Here is a 16,176-nt window from a genome sequence, read left to right as displayed (position 1 = left end):
TCGCTTGATCACTGTCTCCTTGCAAAGAATTAGAAACCTTGGCGTATCAAGCTCAGTACTGTGCTGGTTTCAAAATTACTTAAGTAATAGAGTTCACTGGGTCAAACACAATTATGAGTTTTCAGAGTGGAATTTTCCACAAAGGAGTGCATTTGGTCCATTGTTATTCTTGCATGAATGATTTACCTTTGAAGATTCCTGTTAGTGCAATATATGCTGATGATACTTATAGTGGTTCTAACCCCTCTCTTGTGGCTGCTTCCATGGATAAACAGATGCAGCTGATACACAACTGGATTTCTAATAGCAAGATGAAATTAAACCTAATATGAAATCCAGTGTTATGTTGGCTCTAAAAACTCATCAGAGTGTCCTAGTGTCTTAATTTAATAAATGATACCATACTGAAAAATCTGTAGATAAACAGAAGTATTTTAGGTGTTATCTTTGATCTTAAGTTATTGTGGTACCACCATGTATCCAAAGTTTGTTTACTATTCAACAGTCACCAGTATTACCTAAATTCGTACCTTTTAAGGCTACTGTTAGACTCATTAATTCTTTCCCACCTGAACATGTCCTTATATGGGGCACTATCCCAGCAATCATTATAGTAAGCATGCAGCGGTTGGAACGTATGCAGAGCAGGGCTGTACAGATATATGCAAACAACTATATCTACGTAAGTTTGATCATGTGTCACAGTATTTTTCTAAACTCAATTGGTTGCTATACATAGGAAGCTTATTCAATTTCAGGCTACTTGCTTAATGTATCGTCAATACCATCATTCTAAATACATTCCATTGTCACCTCCATTTAAATTTGGTCATTGTCATTCTCAATATGACACCAAAGTAAAATATTATTTGCTTATACCCTAAAAGATTTCACTTCACTTTCTCTCAAAAATAATTTGAGCTTCCGATTGGTGGAATGCTATACCATCCACTTTTCATTCGATCATCAAGGACCTCCATTACCATCAATTCCGTCATGATTATACCATTCTTATTTATTAAATGATTGTTGTAATAGAGTTATTTGTTTTTGCATTTAAATAATTACCTATATAATTTTTTGTTTATTGTGCCTACTATATATAGTCCAGTTACCACTCCTGCAAGGAAGAACAGCTTATAGTCGATTGTGAGGAGTTAAAACAATATTATTATTATTATTATATTTGTTACTGTGTAGAAATCAAAAAGATTGTTGTGCACAGGTGTGATCATAATGAATGTTCAGGTTAGTGCAAAACTCATCTAAGGTAGGGGAGTGAATTACAAAGGGGGGAGTGTGTTCCAGAATCTGATTGTAGAAGGGAAAAAGGAAAATTTATAAGAGTCAATCATATAGTCAGTGTCAAGCTGTTTATAATATCCTTCCCTTGATGGATGATGATTAGGTATAAAATCATTTGTAGGTATATACTTAGATTGCCATTAATTATTTTATACATTGTAGTCATCTTAGACTTGTTTCTTCTTTCTTCGAGGGTAGGTAAATTTAATGATGACATCATTCTTGTTACACTACTAAATCTAGATATTGTAGCAAAATATGGCTGCTCTCCTTTGGATGGATTCAAGTTGGTTTATGTTGGTGTGGGTGTGGGGGCCCAGACAGAGGATGCATATTCAACAATGGGGCGGACCATCATCTTATAACAATTGTTCTTAACAGAAACAGGGCATTGGTGAAGATTACAATGCAAGAATCCATTAACCTGGTTTGCTTTGCTAGTGACTCTTTGAATGTGTTCACTAGATTTCATGATAGTTTCTGGTCAATGGTGACCCCAAGATATTTTGCGTGAGGAACCGACCTCAGAGATGATAGAATTCTCCAGATGATAGCCACGAATGATAGGATTTCTTTTATTGGTAATTCTCAAGTGTTCGCATTTCTTAATGTTAAATTCCATCAGCCAAGTATGAGCCCATTCAGTAAGTTTGTCGGTCCTGTTGTAGAGCTATACCTCGAGCTATACAATCGGATTCGGAATGTAATAAATCAATGCTCTACATGCAGGATGACTTGATCTTGATCATTCCACATGCAGGGTGACCACATGTAGCTAGCTAATAGTCTGGCGTAGCCGGCCCGCGCGCGTAGCGCGAGGGTCTGGTGACAGCCGCATTCAGTACCTGTGCAGATGGAATCATAGATACTAAATACATAATGGATTGGAAACGCAATACATTTTACGGTTACGGGCTCGATACGGTCACGTGATTTATGGCAACGTTACCAAGTGTACAAACTGCAGTTGTTCTTAACACTGAGACTACTATTACAGGTTTTATAAAGCGTTAAATCATTGCTAAATGATTCAGCTATTTATTGGTTTGTGACTGAAGGTTAGTCGTTTCGTACAACCGAAGGTGTGAAGGAAGGAACGCGAAATTTGTGTTCAAAAACTACTGTGGGGGTTTTAGTGCATAGGGCGTATTACGTACGAAGTTTTAGAAGTGCTGAACAGTTTCGCCACATCGTAATGAATACAAAATAATTATTTTTAGCACTGTACAGCAGTTACTTTCCGTAAGCGAAGCGAAAGAATGGCTACATGTCGGTAGTGGCTGTGGGGGTTTTCCTGGCTTTGTGAAAACAAGTCTAGCGATACATGCTATACTAAAGAAAAGTTCATACCTTCGAGAGTGCTAAAAAAAGGATGAACGAATTAAAAAAGACACCTGTTTACGAGAAAACTCTGGGCGAATTCGACAAAAATGTATTGTGCCTATTGAAAATGCTGCTGTGCCCCGGAAATGTCATCACGTGACCGCATCGAGCCCGTAACCGTAAAATGTATTGCGTTTCCAATCCATTATGTATTTAGTATCTATGATGGAATGCAATTAAATTTGAAAATACGCGCGAAACACGTGGACAGTTTCCGGTAACAGAGCGCGACAGCTACTGTACTTGCACTTGAATTCCTCTACAAACCCTTACATTTGTGCTGGTTGTGGAAAAGACATAAGAAGCTCGCCATAATCAGTGGGCAAATCGGGAATAACGTCATAGAATGGTCACTAAGCGATCTGATTGGACGCACCAGTTTTTCGTAAGGCTCGCACAGGTACTGAATACGGCTGTCACCAGACCCTCGCGCTACGCGCGCGGGCCGGCTACGCCAGACTAGCTAGCTAACATAGCTAAATATACCTGCATTTTTTTTTTCCCGGGGTAACCAGCACCCCTTGCCACCACCCCTAGCACTAGATGTTGAAGTGAAATACCTGCATATACTCGACATGTAGTCTCGCATAACCAGACCCTATTTCTCCGTACGGCGCTTATCGATTGGAAATTATAAGCGCCTGCTTCGAAAGAGCAGGCGCTTATAATTTCCAATCAATAAGCGCCGTGCTATAGGGTGACTTTCTGTGGCTGAACTCTCTATACAGGGTGACTTCATTACAGCTGCATCACCAAGCATGATTTTTCTACAGGGTGCATGACTTGATGGTAGCCAGCTAACTGATCATGAACGCTTTAATAGAGCTACTGGAGATGATGAGCTGAAAATAGGTAGCTATAGAATAAAAACCACTGCGGAGTTATCCTGCGAAAATCAACTTGGTCGAGATGTTCTATACCATATGCATATTTTGTACCGTACGGCGTATATGGTAGCTATATGTACCATACGCGAATGTACCAGCTTCTAAAGTTTGCAGACGATGCCAAATGTTTTAATCACATTAAATCGGTTTCTGACAAGGAAGACCTTCAAGATAACATTACTGCTCTTTTCGCCTGGTCACAGGACAATGACTTAAATTTCAATATAAAGACTAAAATTTATTCACTTATCATTCAAACGCAAATTCCACACAACATACTCAATGTCTGATTCCATTATACCTCATGTAGATTCTCACAAGGATCTTGGCGTGATACTATCTGAAGACCTGAGCTGGGAGAAACATCATAAAACCATCATTGCCCGTGCTTACAGAACACTTGGTCTAATTCGACGGACATTTGTCTGCAATCATTCACCTACTACCTTGGTTAGATTGTACGTATCCTTGGTAAGATCGCAATTACTTTACTGTACTCAGATCTGGCGACCACATTTGCATGATGAAAGACATTGTTAACCTTGAGAGAATCCAACGCCGAGCCACTAAACACATCCTTAATGACTACACCAGCTGCTACAAAGATCGTCTAATTAACCTGAAGCTCCTTCCCCTCATATACATATTTGAACTGCAGGACATACTGTTTGCTATCAAGTCACTAAAGTCACCAACCTACCAGTTCAACATCAACAACTTTATCAGTTTCAACTCTTCTACTACTAGGGCTGGAGCAAGCAATAAACTCTTGATACCTCAACACCTTAACAACACAGCTCGACATTCTTATTTCCATCGGTTACCATCTTTGTGGAATGCCATGCCGATAATGGATATAAACACATCATATTCTACTCTCAAATTTAAGCTTAAATCATTCTTATGGAATCACTTTCTAACGAATTTTGACGAGAGCAACAACTGTACCTTTCACTTCCTTTGTCCTTGCAGAACCTGTCATCAATCCAGACCTCCAGTCACAAACTTCAAACATTTATAATTAATCAACATAACATTGTATAATTGTAGATAATTTTGTATTTAGGCAGGCTGACGGTGCAAGTTACCATCAGACCTTTGGTGTCACTTTTCACCATAAAGCATTAAATAAAAATAAATAATAATAAATAATAGTACGGTACGATTTTCCGTACCATACGCGTACGGTATAGGCATACGCGTATGGTACAGACTGTACGTACCCGGCATATGCGTATTATGCCTTTTCTCAGTGTCTTCTAGCCTTGCCATAACCTATGCTAGGTACAATGGGCTATTTTTACAAGCATTTCTAGCTGAGTAAACTTAGAACACAACATCTGCTTAGCTGTACTGAAGTATAAAATTATTCATCAGCACACACACATGCATGCATTTTCGGCCTTTCCATGCCCATACATTTCCCACTATAGTCCTACTGATGTACCTAAATCTTATGTACATGATCTCACGTCTGCATGCAGAACTTCACATGAATGGTGCTGTGTATGCTACTTTATAGCTATCAGAAGCATGCAGATGGTCTTATATATATATACTCAAATTATATATAGATGTGGATAACTGACAATTTACAACACAATTGGGTAAATAAGCAAGGAGAGCAATTACAATGTCACCGTGCATGGTAGCCAGTAAATTCTATAACTGAATTATACATATATACTGCTTGTGCAAAGCTAACAACTTGAAAAATGAACTTTGTAAGTGTTATCAGTTGCGTGCAACATCAGTGGCCCCTCACTGTCTGCATCTTTATCTACTATATACAATCTTCTTCTTTTGAGGATCCAATTTCCTGTTCGCATACTTTTCTTGTTTGTACATACTGTAAATAGTACCACCACTCACATTCATCACACTGGACCTACAGCACAAATTAATGTGGATGTTGTTAACTTTAAAGAGTATATATACATTCAGATAAGAGTAGCTAAACACATTGTCCCATCCACAGTAAGTATAGTGAGTGGCTACAATTACACTTAACAATTAAACAATGCTAGATAATCTACATTCGTTACTGAAATATTCATTAGAACTCATAAACTCACCATAAAATCTCTGCCATGTTATGTTTTCCTACTTCATCTCAGTAGGCAATGTGCATGCCTCATTCAACAGCAAAGATTCAGTTTAAAAAGAATTTATTGCACATGCAATTAATTATGCTATATAATAATAATGCTACGCTACAGCCAGATTTACATTAATTTGCAAACTGCATGGAATATTGCTTTCTCTACAGTTAAATCTCTTTGCTACCTGAAGAAGAAACAAAAATTAAAATTTACAATACATTTTCAGTGTATGTGGTTGCTATGCAACAGCTAGATAATTAACTCGACTATTCTAAAGAACATATACAGTATAGTATACCATGCAGCTTATGTACTTTGAAAGTAATAGCATTTCCACTGTGGAGAAAAAAAGCAATTGTGAATTCAGGAGTGGAAGGGTAGAAGGTGACAGCTTTATTATCAAAGTCAACCACTCATCATAGTATTATTGTAAAATATTACATCATCTGCAGTTTCACAATTCGCGTAGCATTCCTGGAATTTCAACAATCTACAAACACTGAGTACACAACAGTATATTAGTCATGCAGTCAGCAACTTACTGCTTTCAAATCTATACTTAAATATTGTTTCAAAATGTATATAAAACCTATATCACCAAGCCTGGAATTTGATTGTGGGTTTAATTTCACTCGGCTGAGGCTACCTTAAGATATATATGGGCCCCCACTGATCATCTTTTTCATCTCTCTACTGTTGACTGGATTAATCTAATGGAAATTCTATGAGTTAATGTTAATCAAGAGTAAATTTACTCCTGGTTAATGAAAATTGGTTACTTTATTGATACAAACATACCGGCTTTGTTCACCGACTTGAACTGTCACTACAATAAAATGTGTTTTTGTGCATATCACACACACACACACATCATGCACATACTTTGGCGGAGTATGTGATGTGTAGGAGATGATGGTTCACATATGCTAACTAATGGACAAATGAGTTCACATTTGCCACTAACTAATGGACAAATGTGGACAATCATCTCCTACATATCACATACACCACAGGAGTGCATGCTATGTACAGCACATTTCATAGGCGGCGGAAAGGGGGGGGCTAGGGGGCTAAGCTCAGAATGATATCACAACGAAATTATCTTTCTTGGAGTGGGGCTGAAAACCGTGATAAAAATCGAGATACTCTAATAGAGCAGTCACTCTAATAAAGTAGTCAGTGTGTAGCGAGCTATGTAAGAATTTTTATGTAGTTTATCAAGTCTGGGTTAGCCCAGCCCCCCCTCATATCAACTACTTCCTCCGCCACTGGCACATTTAGAGCATACCACATAATTATGCACAAATACACATTTTATTGCAGTGTGTCTGTGTAATGGCTTAGCACAAAGTAAGTTTATTTATAGCACATAAATTCAATAAAATTGATGCTTTTCTATATACATCCTACTACCTCTAAATGATATAGGATGCCATGTACGCCAATATACAGTCACACTGCTTGTCTTGTGTGCTTCACACACTATATCCTGAAAGTGTGCCTGCACCCCAAGGGTGTGCTGCTGGTTAAGTGTGCTATGACCATGCACCTCAGTTTTAACAGTGTATAGGTTTGCATCATGCATGCAGTAAAGCAAATTATATCTTAATTACAGTAAAGCAAAATACATCTCAGCTCTAGAGAATAGAATAGCTAATCAGACCAAAATATGATTGCTCTATAGAGGTATATACCTATAGCTAGTTCGATCTTCACTGAATTACAGAAACCGCTGGCGAGACTAGCCCCTTCCCCTCCCTCTTCCCCGAAAACGGCAAATCAGTGAAAGCAGAGTGCCACCCGGCATAGCTAGTCAATATATAGGTACGGCAGTGCAAAAACCTTCTGCTTGATATTATAAGCAAAGCAGGTTAGCTATAGCCTATACTCAGATGGTACGATTTTCCCGTACCATATAGCTACGCGTATATGCATGCATGCATGGTTGTACCGTACGCGTATACGCATATGGTATATGTACCATACGCGTATGCATGGTACAAAATATACGCATATGGTATAGAACAGAGATACTCTTGTCTATAGAGTCACATGCAGAGTGTAAATTAGGACGTGGCTAATGATACATTTTCTTGTCAGACCTCCATGATTGTTATAGCGCGATTTCTTTTAATCCACAGCCATAAGCGGCGGAAAGGGGGGGGGGGGGGGGGGGGTTAGGGGCTGAAGCCTCCCCTTCGGTCTGCTGATATCACACCGAAATTATCCTTCTTGGAGTGGGGCTGAAAACCGTGATAAAGATCGAGATACTCTAATAGAGCAGTCACTCTAATAAAGCAGTCACACACTGTTAAAAATGAAGTGCTATGATAGCACCTAAAAATGCTATGGCAGCACCTAAAAGTGCTAAATTTTGACTACTCCAGTCAAAATGAAGTGCTATGATAGCACCTAAAAATGCTATATGGCAGCACCTAAAAGTGCTAAATTTTGACTACTCCAGTCAAAATGAAGTGCTATGATAGCACCTAAAAATGCTATATGGCAGCACCTAAAAGTGCTAAATTTTGACTACTCCAGTCAAAAAATAGCACCTAGAGGTGCTACCATAGCACTTCATTTTTAACAGTGCAGTACTATAGTATTGCATGCAGTGCATGTGTAGCGAGCTATATGTAAGGTATAGTTTAACAGTTATAAATGCGTAGCTGGTGAGGTGGGCAGCTATTGTCAGCTGGCTGTGCATGACATTTTTATTTATTTATTTTTTTGGTCTCACCTTACCAAACCATGAGACAATGTAGTGCCTCAGTTCATTTCCGCCCTGCGGGTCAGCCCCCTCTCATATCAACTACTTCCTCCGCCATGCACTGCATGTCCACAGCTGAACTTGAAGGTTTGCCGCGGTGGTTATCGATGGTAAGGTTATGGCATAGATATTATATGCTATACGTAGCTATAGCTATATATATATATAGCATATAATATGCATGCATGCATGGTTATCAAAAATTGTTTTGGGTCTATCGAGCTATGCATGGACGCTGTCGTGTCCGGCCCCTCGGAAATAAGCTAGCTGTTGCTTGCAGTATATACACTGTTAAAAATAAAGAGTATAACCACCACTCTGAGAGTTCCCAGTGTAGGGAGGATTTAACACCCCATGGAGAGTAACCAACACTCTGAAGAGAATAACCATTACTCTGAAGAGTAAGTGACACCACCTTCAGAGCATGTGTTACTCCCCAGTTACTCCTTTGGAGTAATGGTTACTCTCCAGGGGTGTTAAATCCTCCCTACACTGGGAACTCCTTGAGAGTTGTGGTTATACTCTTCATTTTAACAGTGTATGAGCAAGACTATATAGATAAGATTTTTTTTTTTAAAGAAAGAAGAACCGGCCCAAGTTGGCACTCCCATGCATCCACCTCACTCTACTCTATACGCTAAGATGTTCTATAAAATGGTTTAGCCTATTCCTACACCTACAGAGCTACTGAAACAGAACCTACAGAACAGAAAATAGAAAAAAAAAAGGGAAATGGGGCTTAAACCAGGGGCGGATCCGGGGGGGGGGGGCTTTGCATGGGGGCTGAAGCCCCCCCCCCCCCCAGACCCCCCTATAGTTCCCCCTGGTTTAAGCCCCAGGCCCCCCATGCTCCCCCTTTTTGGGAGCATGCCCCCAGACCCCCCTAGTTCCAGCATGCTTTGCATGCTGGGAAGTGTGCTTCGCACACCTCCGGCTATACCCAAGAGATATAAGTATATACCTTGAGTTAGCCCCCCCCCCCCCCCCCCTTTTATAAATCCTAGATCCGCCCCTGCATGTAAACGGCCCCAAGAGCAAGACTAACTATATGAGTCACGGTGTGTGTCCTATGATACTCGTGCACTTGTACGGGTGTATAGCTAATTAGCTATCATAATAAAAACTGCACAAGAAACACACGTTAGCTAATTATGAGTAGCTACGCAGCTGCATGAACTATGACTGAACGTGCCGCGGTTAACGAGCTAGTGTATAGCTATGCCAATGTGGTCTGCAAATAGCTGAAGGCACGCCGAAACAGAGCCCGCGGGCCTACTCAGTGAGGGTGAGGCGTTTAATGTGTGACTGAACATTCATGCAGTAGCTAAGGCCACAGTAAACTTAATTATTAGTTTCTGCATCCTCCTGCACTCAAAATACCATGCAGTGCGGGAGGGCTGATTTTTATTTTATTTTTTACTAACTATATAGATAGCTGAATTAGCTAGCTAAAATGACTCAGAATGTAGTTTTCTTAGACTAATATAAGGCCCGTGCCAACTTTAAAAGGTGCTGGATGGCTGTAAGCCACCAGTGGTGCAAAAAAATCCTTGATGAGGTAAGAAAAACGGCGGTGCGGGCGGGGATGAGAAACTATAATAATTGCCAAAATGATCCTGAGGCATTATGGCTTATGCCCAGAAGATGGCATAGACTTGTTGAACTAAGTTATTAATTAAGGTTGTTTTGTAGTTATATGTTAAGGTAGCTAGTTTTGTAGTTAAAGTACTTAGTTTGGTATAGTTAAGCTATATAGTTAGAATTTTGTATAGCATATTTGTAAAATAGTTCTGTCAAAAAAAAAATTAAGTTTATAGCTAGCTATATGCATGTGGCTTAATTGTATTTCTTTTTAAAAATTCGACAGTTGGTTTTTTTAACCGCAGGGTTAAATTCTATTGTGTGTACATGTGTGTTTTTTCCCTACACTGGCTCCTCTATGGCCGAAGACCAGCTATGCCGAACCGAGAGGAGTTTTATGTTAGACACATCAAATCTATCAAATCTAAATTCCATTATATGTATAGCTATGCCGTCAGTAGATATAGCTATGTATGCTGCAACATTCTAATCTGCATCCGATCGGCTTTGGCTTAGCTATATACCACTATTTAATATAGCTTAACTTGGCTATGAGCGACTCGGTAGCTTTACCCATCTCTGTCACTGATCAATGTTAAAATTTGTGAAGCGACGGTTAAACCTTCTTCGCCAGCTGAACGGCTTCTCATCCAGATTCTTCCGCTTTTTCTGCCACATTTTCAGAGTCAGCTAAATTATCATTCATTTTAGCAATTAAACGTTCTGTTGACCCTTTGCATTGCAGTAGTCTCTTTTAACTCCTGATTGTCAGGATGTACCAGTAGCTGTTTTTGATGCCTTGTCAGCTGCCAAAGTTTAATATCTAATATCAATTCTGCCACCTTTAAGAACAACACCCCAAACACTTGCGGGCCTGTCATGCCAATCTTTGGGAGACCCAGCTTGAGTCATTGACTGTTCAGAATAAATTTTTGGACATAGCTAATTACTTTGGAGCAGCGATGTCCTGAGGTTGATGTGTGGTCTACCTGAAAAACAGCTGTCTTTTCTCTTGCGTGCTGGGTGTGACACCTTCCCTACCCCAATGAACTTGGCTCGATGGAACATAATTGTATTAGTCCAGTATGTCCTCTTTGTTACTCGAATCAGCCTACAACCAACCATATTTTAACTGGTTGCTCTACTGCTCTCGATCAGGGAAGATATACCTGGCACCATGACTCATTCCTACAGGTTTTTGTTCATTGTCTACAGAAGAACGTACCACCTTGTTATAAATTTTATGCCGATCTCCCTGGTCACTTGGCTAGCACTAGCCCACCAAGCACTGTTCCACAAAACTTCTCATCATCATCAAGTAGGCCAGATATAGTTTTGATTTCCAATGATCACATTATTTTACTGGAACTGTCAGTTGTTACAAACAACACTTTGCAGCTGCCAGCTCCAGGATAGTAGCTCATTATGGCCCTTTACTTTCAGACCTTGAGCGTACTAGCTTATTTGTTGAACTGGTTACAATTGAAGTTGGGTGTCTAGGTCACTTCTTGCCATCAACAATATCTAATTCATGTAGAGTTTGTCATCTACAAAAGCGCTCGGTTAGATTTATTTTTGAACAAGCTGCTCGGGTTGCCTTTTCATGCTCCTATAGGATCTTCAATGCTCGCTCATCAGAATTGTGGGATATTATGGAACAACTTTTAACTGTTTTTTAGTTAATGTTGTAATTGTGTATATTGTAATTATGATTTTGTCTTGCCAGGGATCCAGCTACCTGCGTTTCAGGTAGTTGTGTATACCCCTGAGTCTAGGCCCCCCTTACCTTACCTTGTAGCTATTCCAATATGTTGTCATTATCATGACGTTCACTACTAAATTAGCTGGGAAAAGTAATTTAATATTCCCAGCCTATATAGCTATGTACAGCTGAATTTTTGGCAGTTAATTATATTTAGCCTAGCTACATAGCTAAATTTGTTTAATGTAGCTCTGTAGCCAAATGTATAATATATACCTACATGATCATTCTGGAGCTGTCTGCATGAGCAGTCCCATGCCACCATGTCACCTCCACCCCCCCAGTGGCTTGATAATGGCAATTACCTGCCATTCCATTCCACATGCATGTAAGTACTTTTGGAGGGAGTGACCCACTCCCTCCAAAAGTACTTGCATGCATGTAGAATGGAATGGCAGGTAATTGCCATTATCAAGCCATTCAATTAGGTCTCTTTTCTTTACTATATATAATTATAGGCTTGGAAACTTTTTATGTGCCATGCAAAATTGAGGCATAAGTAAAAGTCAGTCAGCAAAAAGTATAGCATTCTGAATGAAAGAAATATAATGTGACCTGCGATGCACTAGCTAGATGGTGCATGCATGGCACCTAAACTAGCAATAATGGCTAAAACACAGCTGGGTAGCAAACATGAATGTGGTTGAAATCATTCAAACTTAATAAATGAGAGAAATAATTGAGTAGATGACTCCTCAGTGCATGTGCTAACTTGTCCGTTCATATCAAAGCAACATTACCCGCTACCACCCATAATCCATAATCAAAGTTTTCAAGTATATTTCTGTCAAATAAATTCTAATTGTACTGGTTGAGGTGATTAGTAGTCACCCAGCCTGCCCTGGCTTTGGTGATTGATCGTACTGGCATGGCCGATAGTTCTCCCATCACGGGTTATTAGCTTGCAAATAGGCATGGCACACATTAGTGTGCTCCAGCTCCCAGGTGAGTATTGAAGATCAAAGTGCTAGCTATATTTTTGCCATACAGGATGGTTCATGTGACCACTGTGCTAAAATATAGAAATCTGCATGGGATTTACCTGAAGGAGGAAGCTCTCAAAAGCCAGAAAAAGAAATCAGTCCATGTAGAGAATCTCCATGGTGCACGTGATCATTATCCAGAACAAAGAAGGTGGTTTCATGCAAGGCTACTTGATAAGCTTTGCTCATTTTCCCAAGGTTCATCTGGCTCCAGGAAGTTCTTTACATGAGGGTCAGCAGGTCATTTAAGTTAGCGATAGTGACCTGGTTTCAATGCTGGTACTTGTTACATGCCCCAATGCTGCACACGTTTCCATTATCTAATCTTGCGTGGCCAGCTTATTTTCTCTTTGTCAATAGGCAGGGGGAAAGAAATGGTCTGGTCCAGTTTGATACCAACAATCATCTTGATACATCACATGGTTACATCACAAATATGCAGTATTTATGGCCACATGTACTTAACTCCATTGTAATAAAATTTCCATAGTACAACAATGTTGATTCAATCATTGGTAGATGCCAAAGCAGCTATAGTGATTGTTTTGTAAATGCACGCTTGTGACTCAAAGATGCAAGTGACTATACTATTTGAAAACTCACATAGCTAACATGGAGTGCAAGACGAGTGTGCATGGGATTCGAACCAGACCAGACACTGGCCACATGAGACTATTTCATATTACCTTAAATGTTAAATTCTTCCAAATACATTTTCATGCTAAATATGCTTGGTGACATTGAAGCAGAATGGACTGTTTCTGACTAAGGGCAGCAAAAAGTCTTCTGGTGACTGGTGGTGAATGCTTGCTGGCTTCACTATGCATACTACAACCTGACTCGACAGATTCTTAACATGATTAATCAATTAGCATACATCATTGGATAAAAACTAAGGATTCTCAGTGAACAAACAAGTTGATGGAATGAGGTAATATCATGCCTTGAAGCAAAATATTTAATCACTGCCGATATCGTAAAGGCCGAGTGCTATATTTTGCCTCAAGACCACTCTATTAGTCAGTGCTATATTCATCATATAGCACTCGCAGCAATGCTTTAACTAATATATATAAGAGTAGGGACCATAGTGCATCGATAGAATTACTGAAACAAGCTGAAGTATTGCACGATATTAAATCACAGTAAAACAATAAGAAGTGCGGTTAGCTATATCCCTACTATGCATTATGGTATCTTGAGCACAGCATATAACACTTCTTATTGTTTTACTGTGATTTAAAATCGTGCACTGCTCCAGCTTGTTTCAGTACTTTTTATCAATGTGCTATGGTATCTATTCCAGTTGAAAATTCCATTTTTTGTGTACTTGTTTGTTAACTTTTTGTAAAATAAAATTATTATGACTGGTGAACCCATGCATACTGCATCAAAAGAAAGAATTGGTGTCACGCTTCCCAGCTATTAATTATCGTCTAGTATCCATCATGCTTCGTTCAGTGTCAGCTATGTTCAACCAGTTACACAGCATTACAAATTTGAAAAGTACCTCTGCGATCAAAGTAGCCACTATGAAAAATATGGATGATATTCATTACGAAGGGAAGCTATCATGCACTACCGCCAAATCGACACCCAGCAGAGTTTTGCTATCAGCTAAGATGACTCAAAGGAGGACACTGGTAAGGTCATGAAGAACGCGTTGTATGCACTTGCGGTATGCCAAAAGACATGTGTCCGGCTGAAGCGATGTCAAACAGTGAAAAATTCAAGCCCATAACCTTAGCTGTTATTGAGTTATGCTTGTCTGAAGGAATCAGTCAGTCAGTTACTCAGTCAATCAGTCAGTCACTAAAAAATTCCATTTTATATTATTTTTAAAATTCTATAGCAACTTGTTGAAGCATTTCGGGTTGATCTGAAGGCTTGTTTGGGCTTAGTTTTGCCTAACCAATACTGCCTCATTGTCGTCAGATAATAGTGAGGCTGGTTTTTGAAAGATGTTTTTTCATGGGCTACACCCAAACCTTTGTGGTCCCTACTGTATGATACTTACCTGGGACCATATGAGTATAGTGTATTCACCTGCTTCCCAGGTAGATACTATTTTGCCTAATATACAACTGGCATATCCTTTGAACTATGATGTCATACATCATGCAAGGCAGTGGGGATAGATATTTTGCTTCAAGGCATGATATTACCTCATTCCATCAACTTGTTTGTTCACTGAGAATCCTTAGTTATGCATGCTAATTAGTTAATCATATTAAGAATTTGTCAAGCCAAGTTGAAGAATGCATGGTGAAGCCAGTAAGTAGTCACCAGAAGCCCTTAGTTAGAAGCAGTCCATTCTGCTTCAATGTCACCAAGGATATTCAGCATGAAAAATGTATTTGTTAAGAATTTAATTTGTTAGACCATTTAAGGTAATGTCTTGCATGGCCAGTATCTCTTTGTCGTTGGGCAGGGTCTGGTATGGTTTGAATCTCACACTCATCTTGACACTGCCTGGTAGTCACTTGCATCTATGAGTCACAAGCATGTGCATGGTTACAAAGCAATCACTATAACTGTTTTAGCATCTACCAATGATTGAATATAAGTCCTATCATTCTTATTAAGCAGAGTTTTTAGTTATTGTTGTACTGGTAGTTTTATTACAATGGAGTTTAAGTCCATAGGGGCCATAAATACTGCATACTTGTAATGTAGCCACATGACATGTCAAGACGATTGTGGGAGTCAAACCGGACCAGGCCCTTTTTTCTCCCTACCCAATGACAAAGAGAAAAAAGCTGTCCTGCCACACAAGACTAGCATAGATATGGAAAACATGTGCATGGAGCATGCATGCAGCATTGAAACCAGGGCAGAGATCACAACTAGCTACTTGTACAGAACATGTTCCCAACCACTTAATTTGTTAACTTGTTAGCTATATCCAATATCCATGCAGTAAAAAGTTGCTGTCCAGTTAAGAACTATTACTCTTTTAGACTTGTCCATTCTGCCTGGAAGATATATTGTGACTAAATTTTGTTGTATTTATGTGCATCACTGCATCATAATTGTACTTCTACACTACAGACAAAAGGCAATCAATTTCCTACTATTAACAACCAAGTTGCACATACTACACATTCCCATGTCATTATTGGAGATGATAGTTTAGGATTGTTTCACTGAATCACAACTGTGAACTATTATCTCCCACACATGTACTCATACCACATTCCCCATGTATACATGTTTTGCATATGTCCTTAATGTTCTTAACAAATACTTTTTTTCATTGCTGAATATACTTGGTGACACTGCATGAAGCAGAATGGATTGTTTCTGGTCAAAATACAATATAATTATTGTATGCATGACTTTATAATCTTGTGGGATTCAGTTCACCAATATAGGTATGCTAAAAATTACAGAAAAGTACTAA

General features: G+C 39.2%; 1 protein-coding gene across 2 annotated transcripts in view; it reads left to right on the top strand.

The window, feature by feature from the left end:
* LOC136236963 (uncharacterized) overlaps positions 1 to 16,176 on the top strand; it is a 31,037-nt gene that overhangs the window by 7,288 nt on the left and 7,573 nt on the right. Inside the window, exons 2-3 of one of the 2 annotated variants that reach the window (XM_066027196.1) lie at positions 1,107 to 1,149; positions 1,201 to 1,248. The gene's annotated coding sequence lies outside the window, so the exon portion shown is untranslated. Of the gene's footprint in view, positions 1 to 1,106; positions 1,150 to 1,200; positions 1,249 to 9,618; positions 9,733 to 16,176 lie in introns of those variants that run through there. The other variant, XM_066027197.1, reaches the window with a different exon arrangement.

The sequence above is a fragment of the Dysidea avara genome, chromosome 10 (genome assembly GCF_963678975.1).
Source record: "Dysidea avara chromosome 10, odDysAvar1.4, whole genome shotgun sequence".
NCBI lineage: Eukaryota > Metazoa > Porifera > Demospongiae > Dictyoceratida > Dysideidae > Dysidea > Dysidea avara.
The sequence above is the reverse complement of the archived record's forward strand: the minus strand, read 5'-3'. Positions and strand labels throughout refer to the sequence as shown.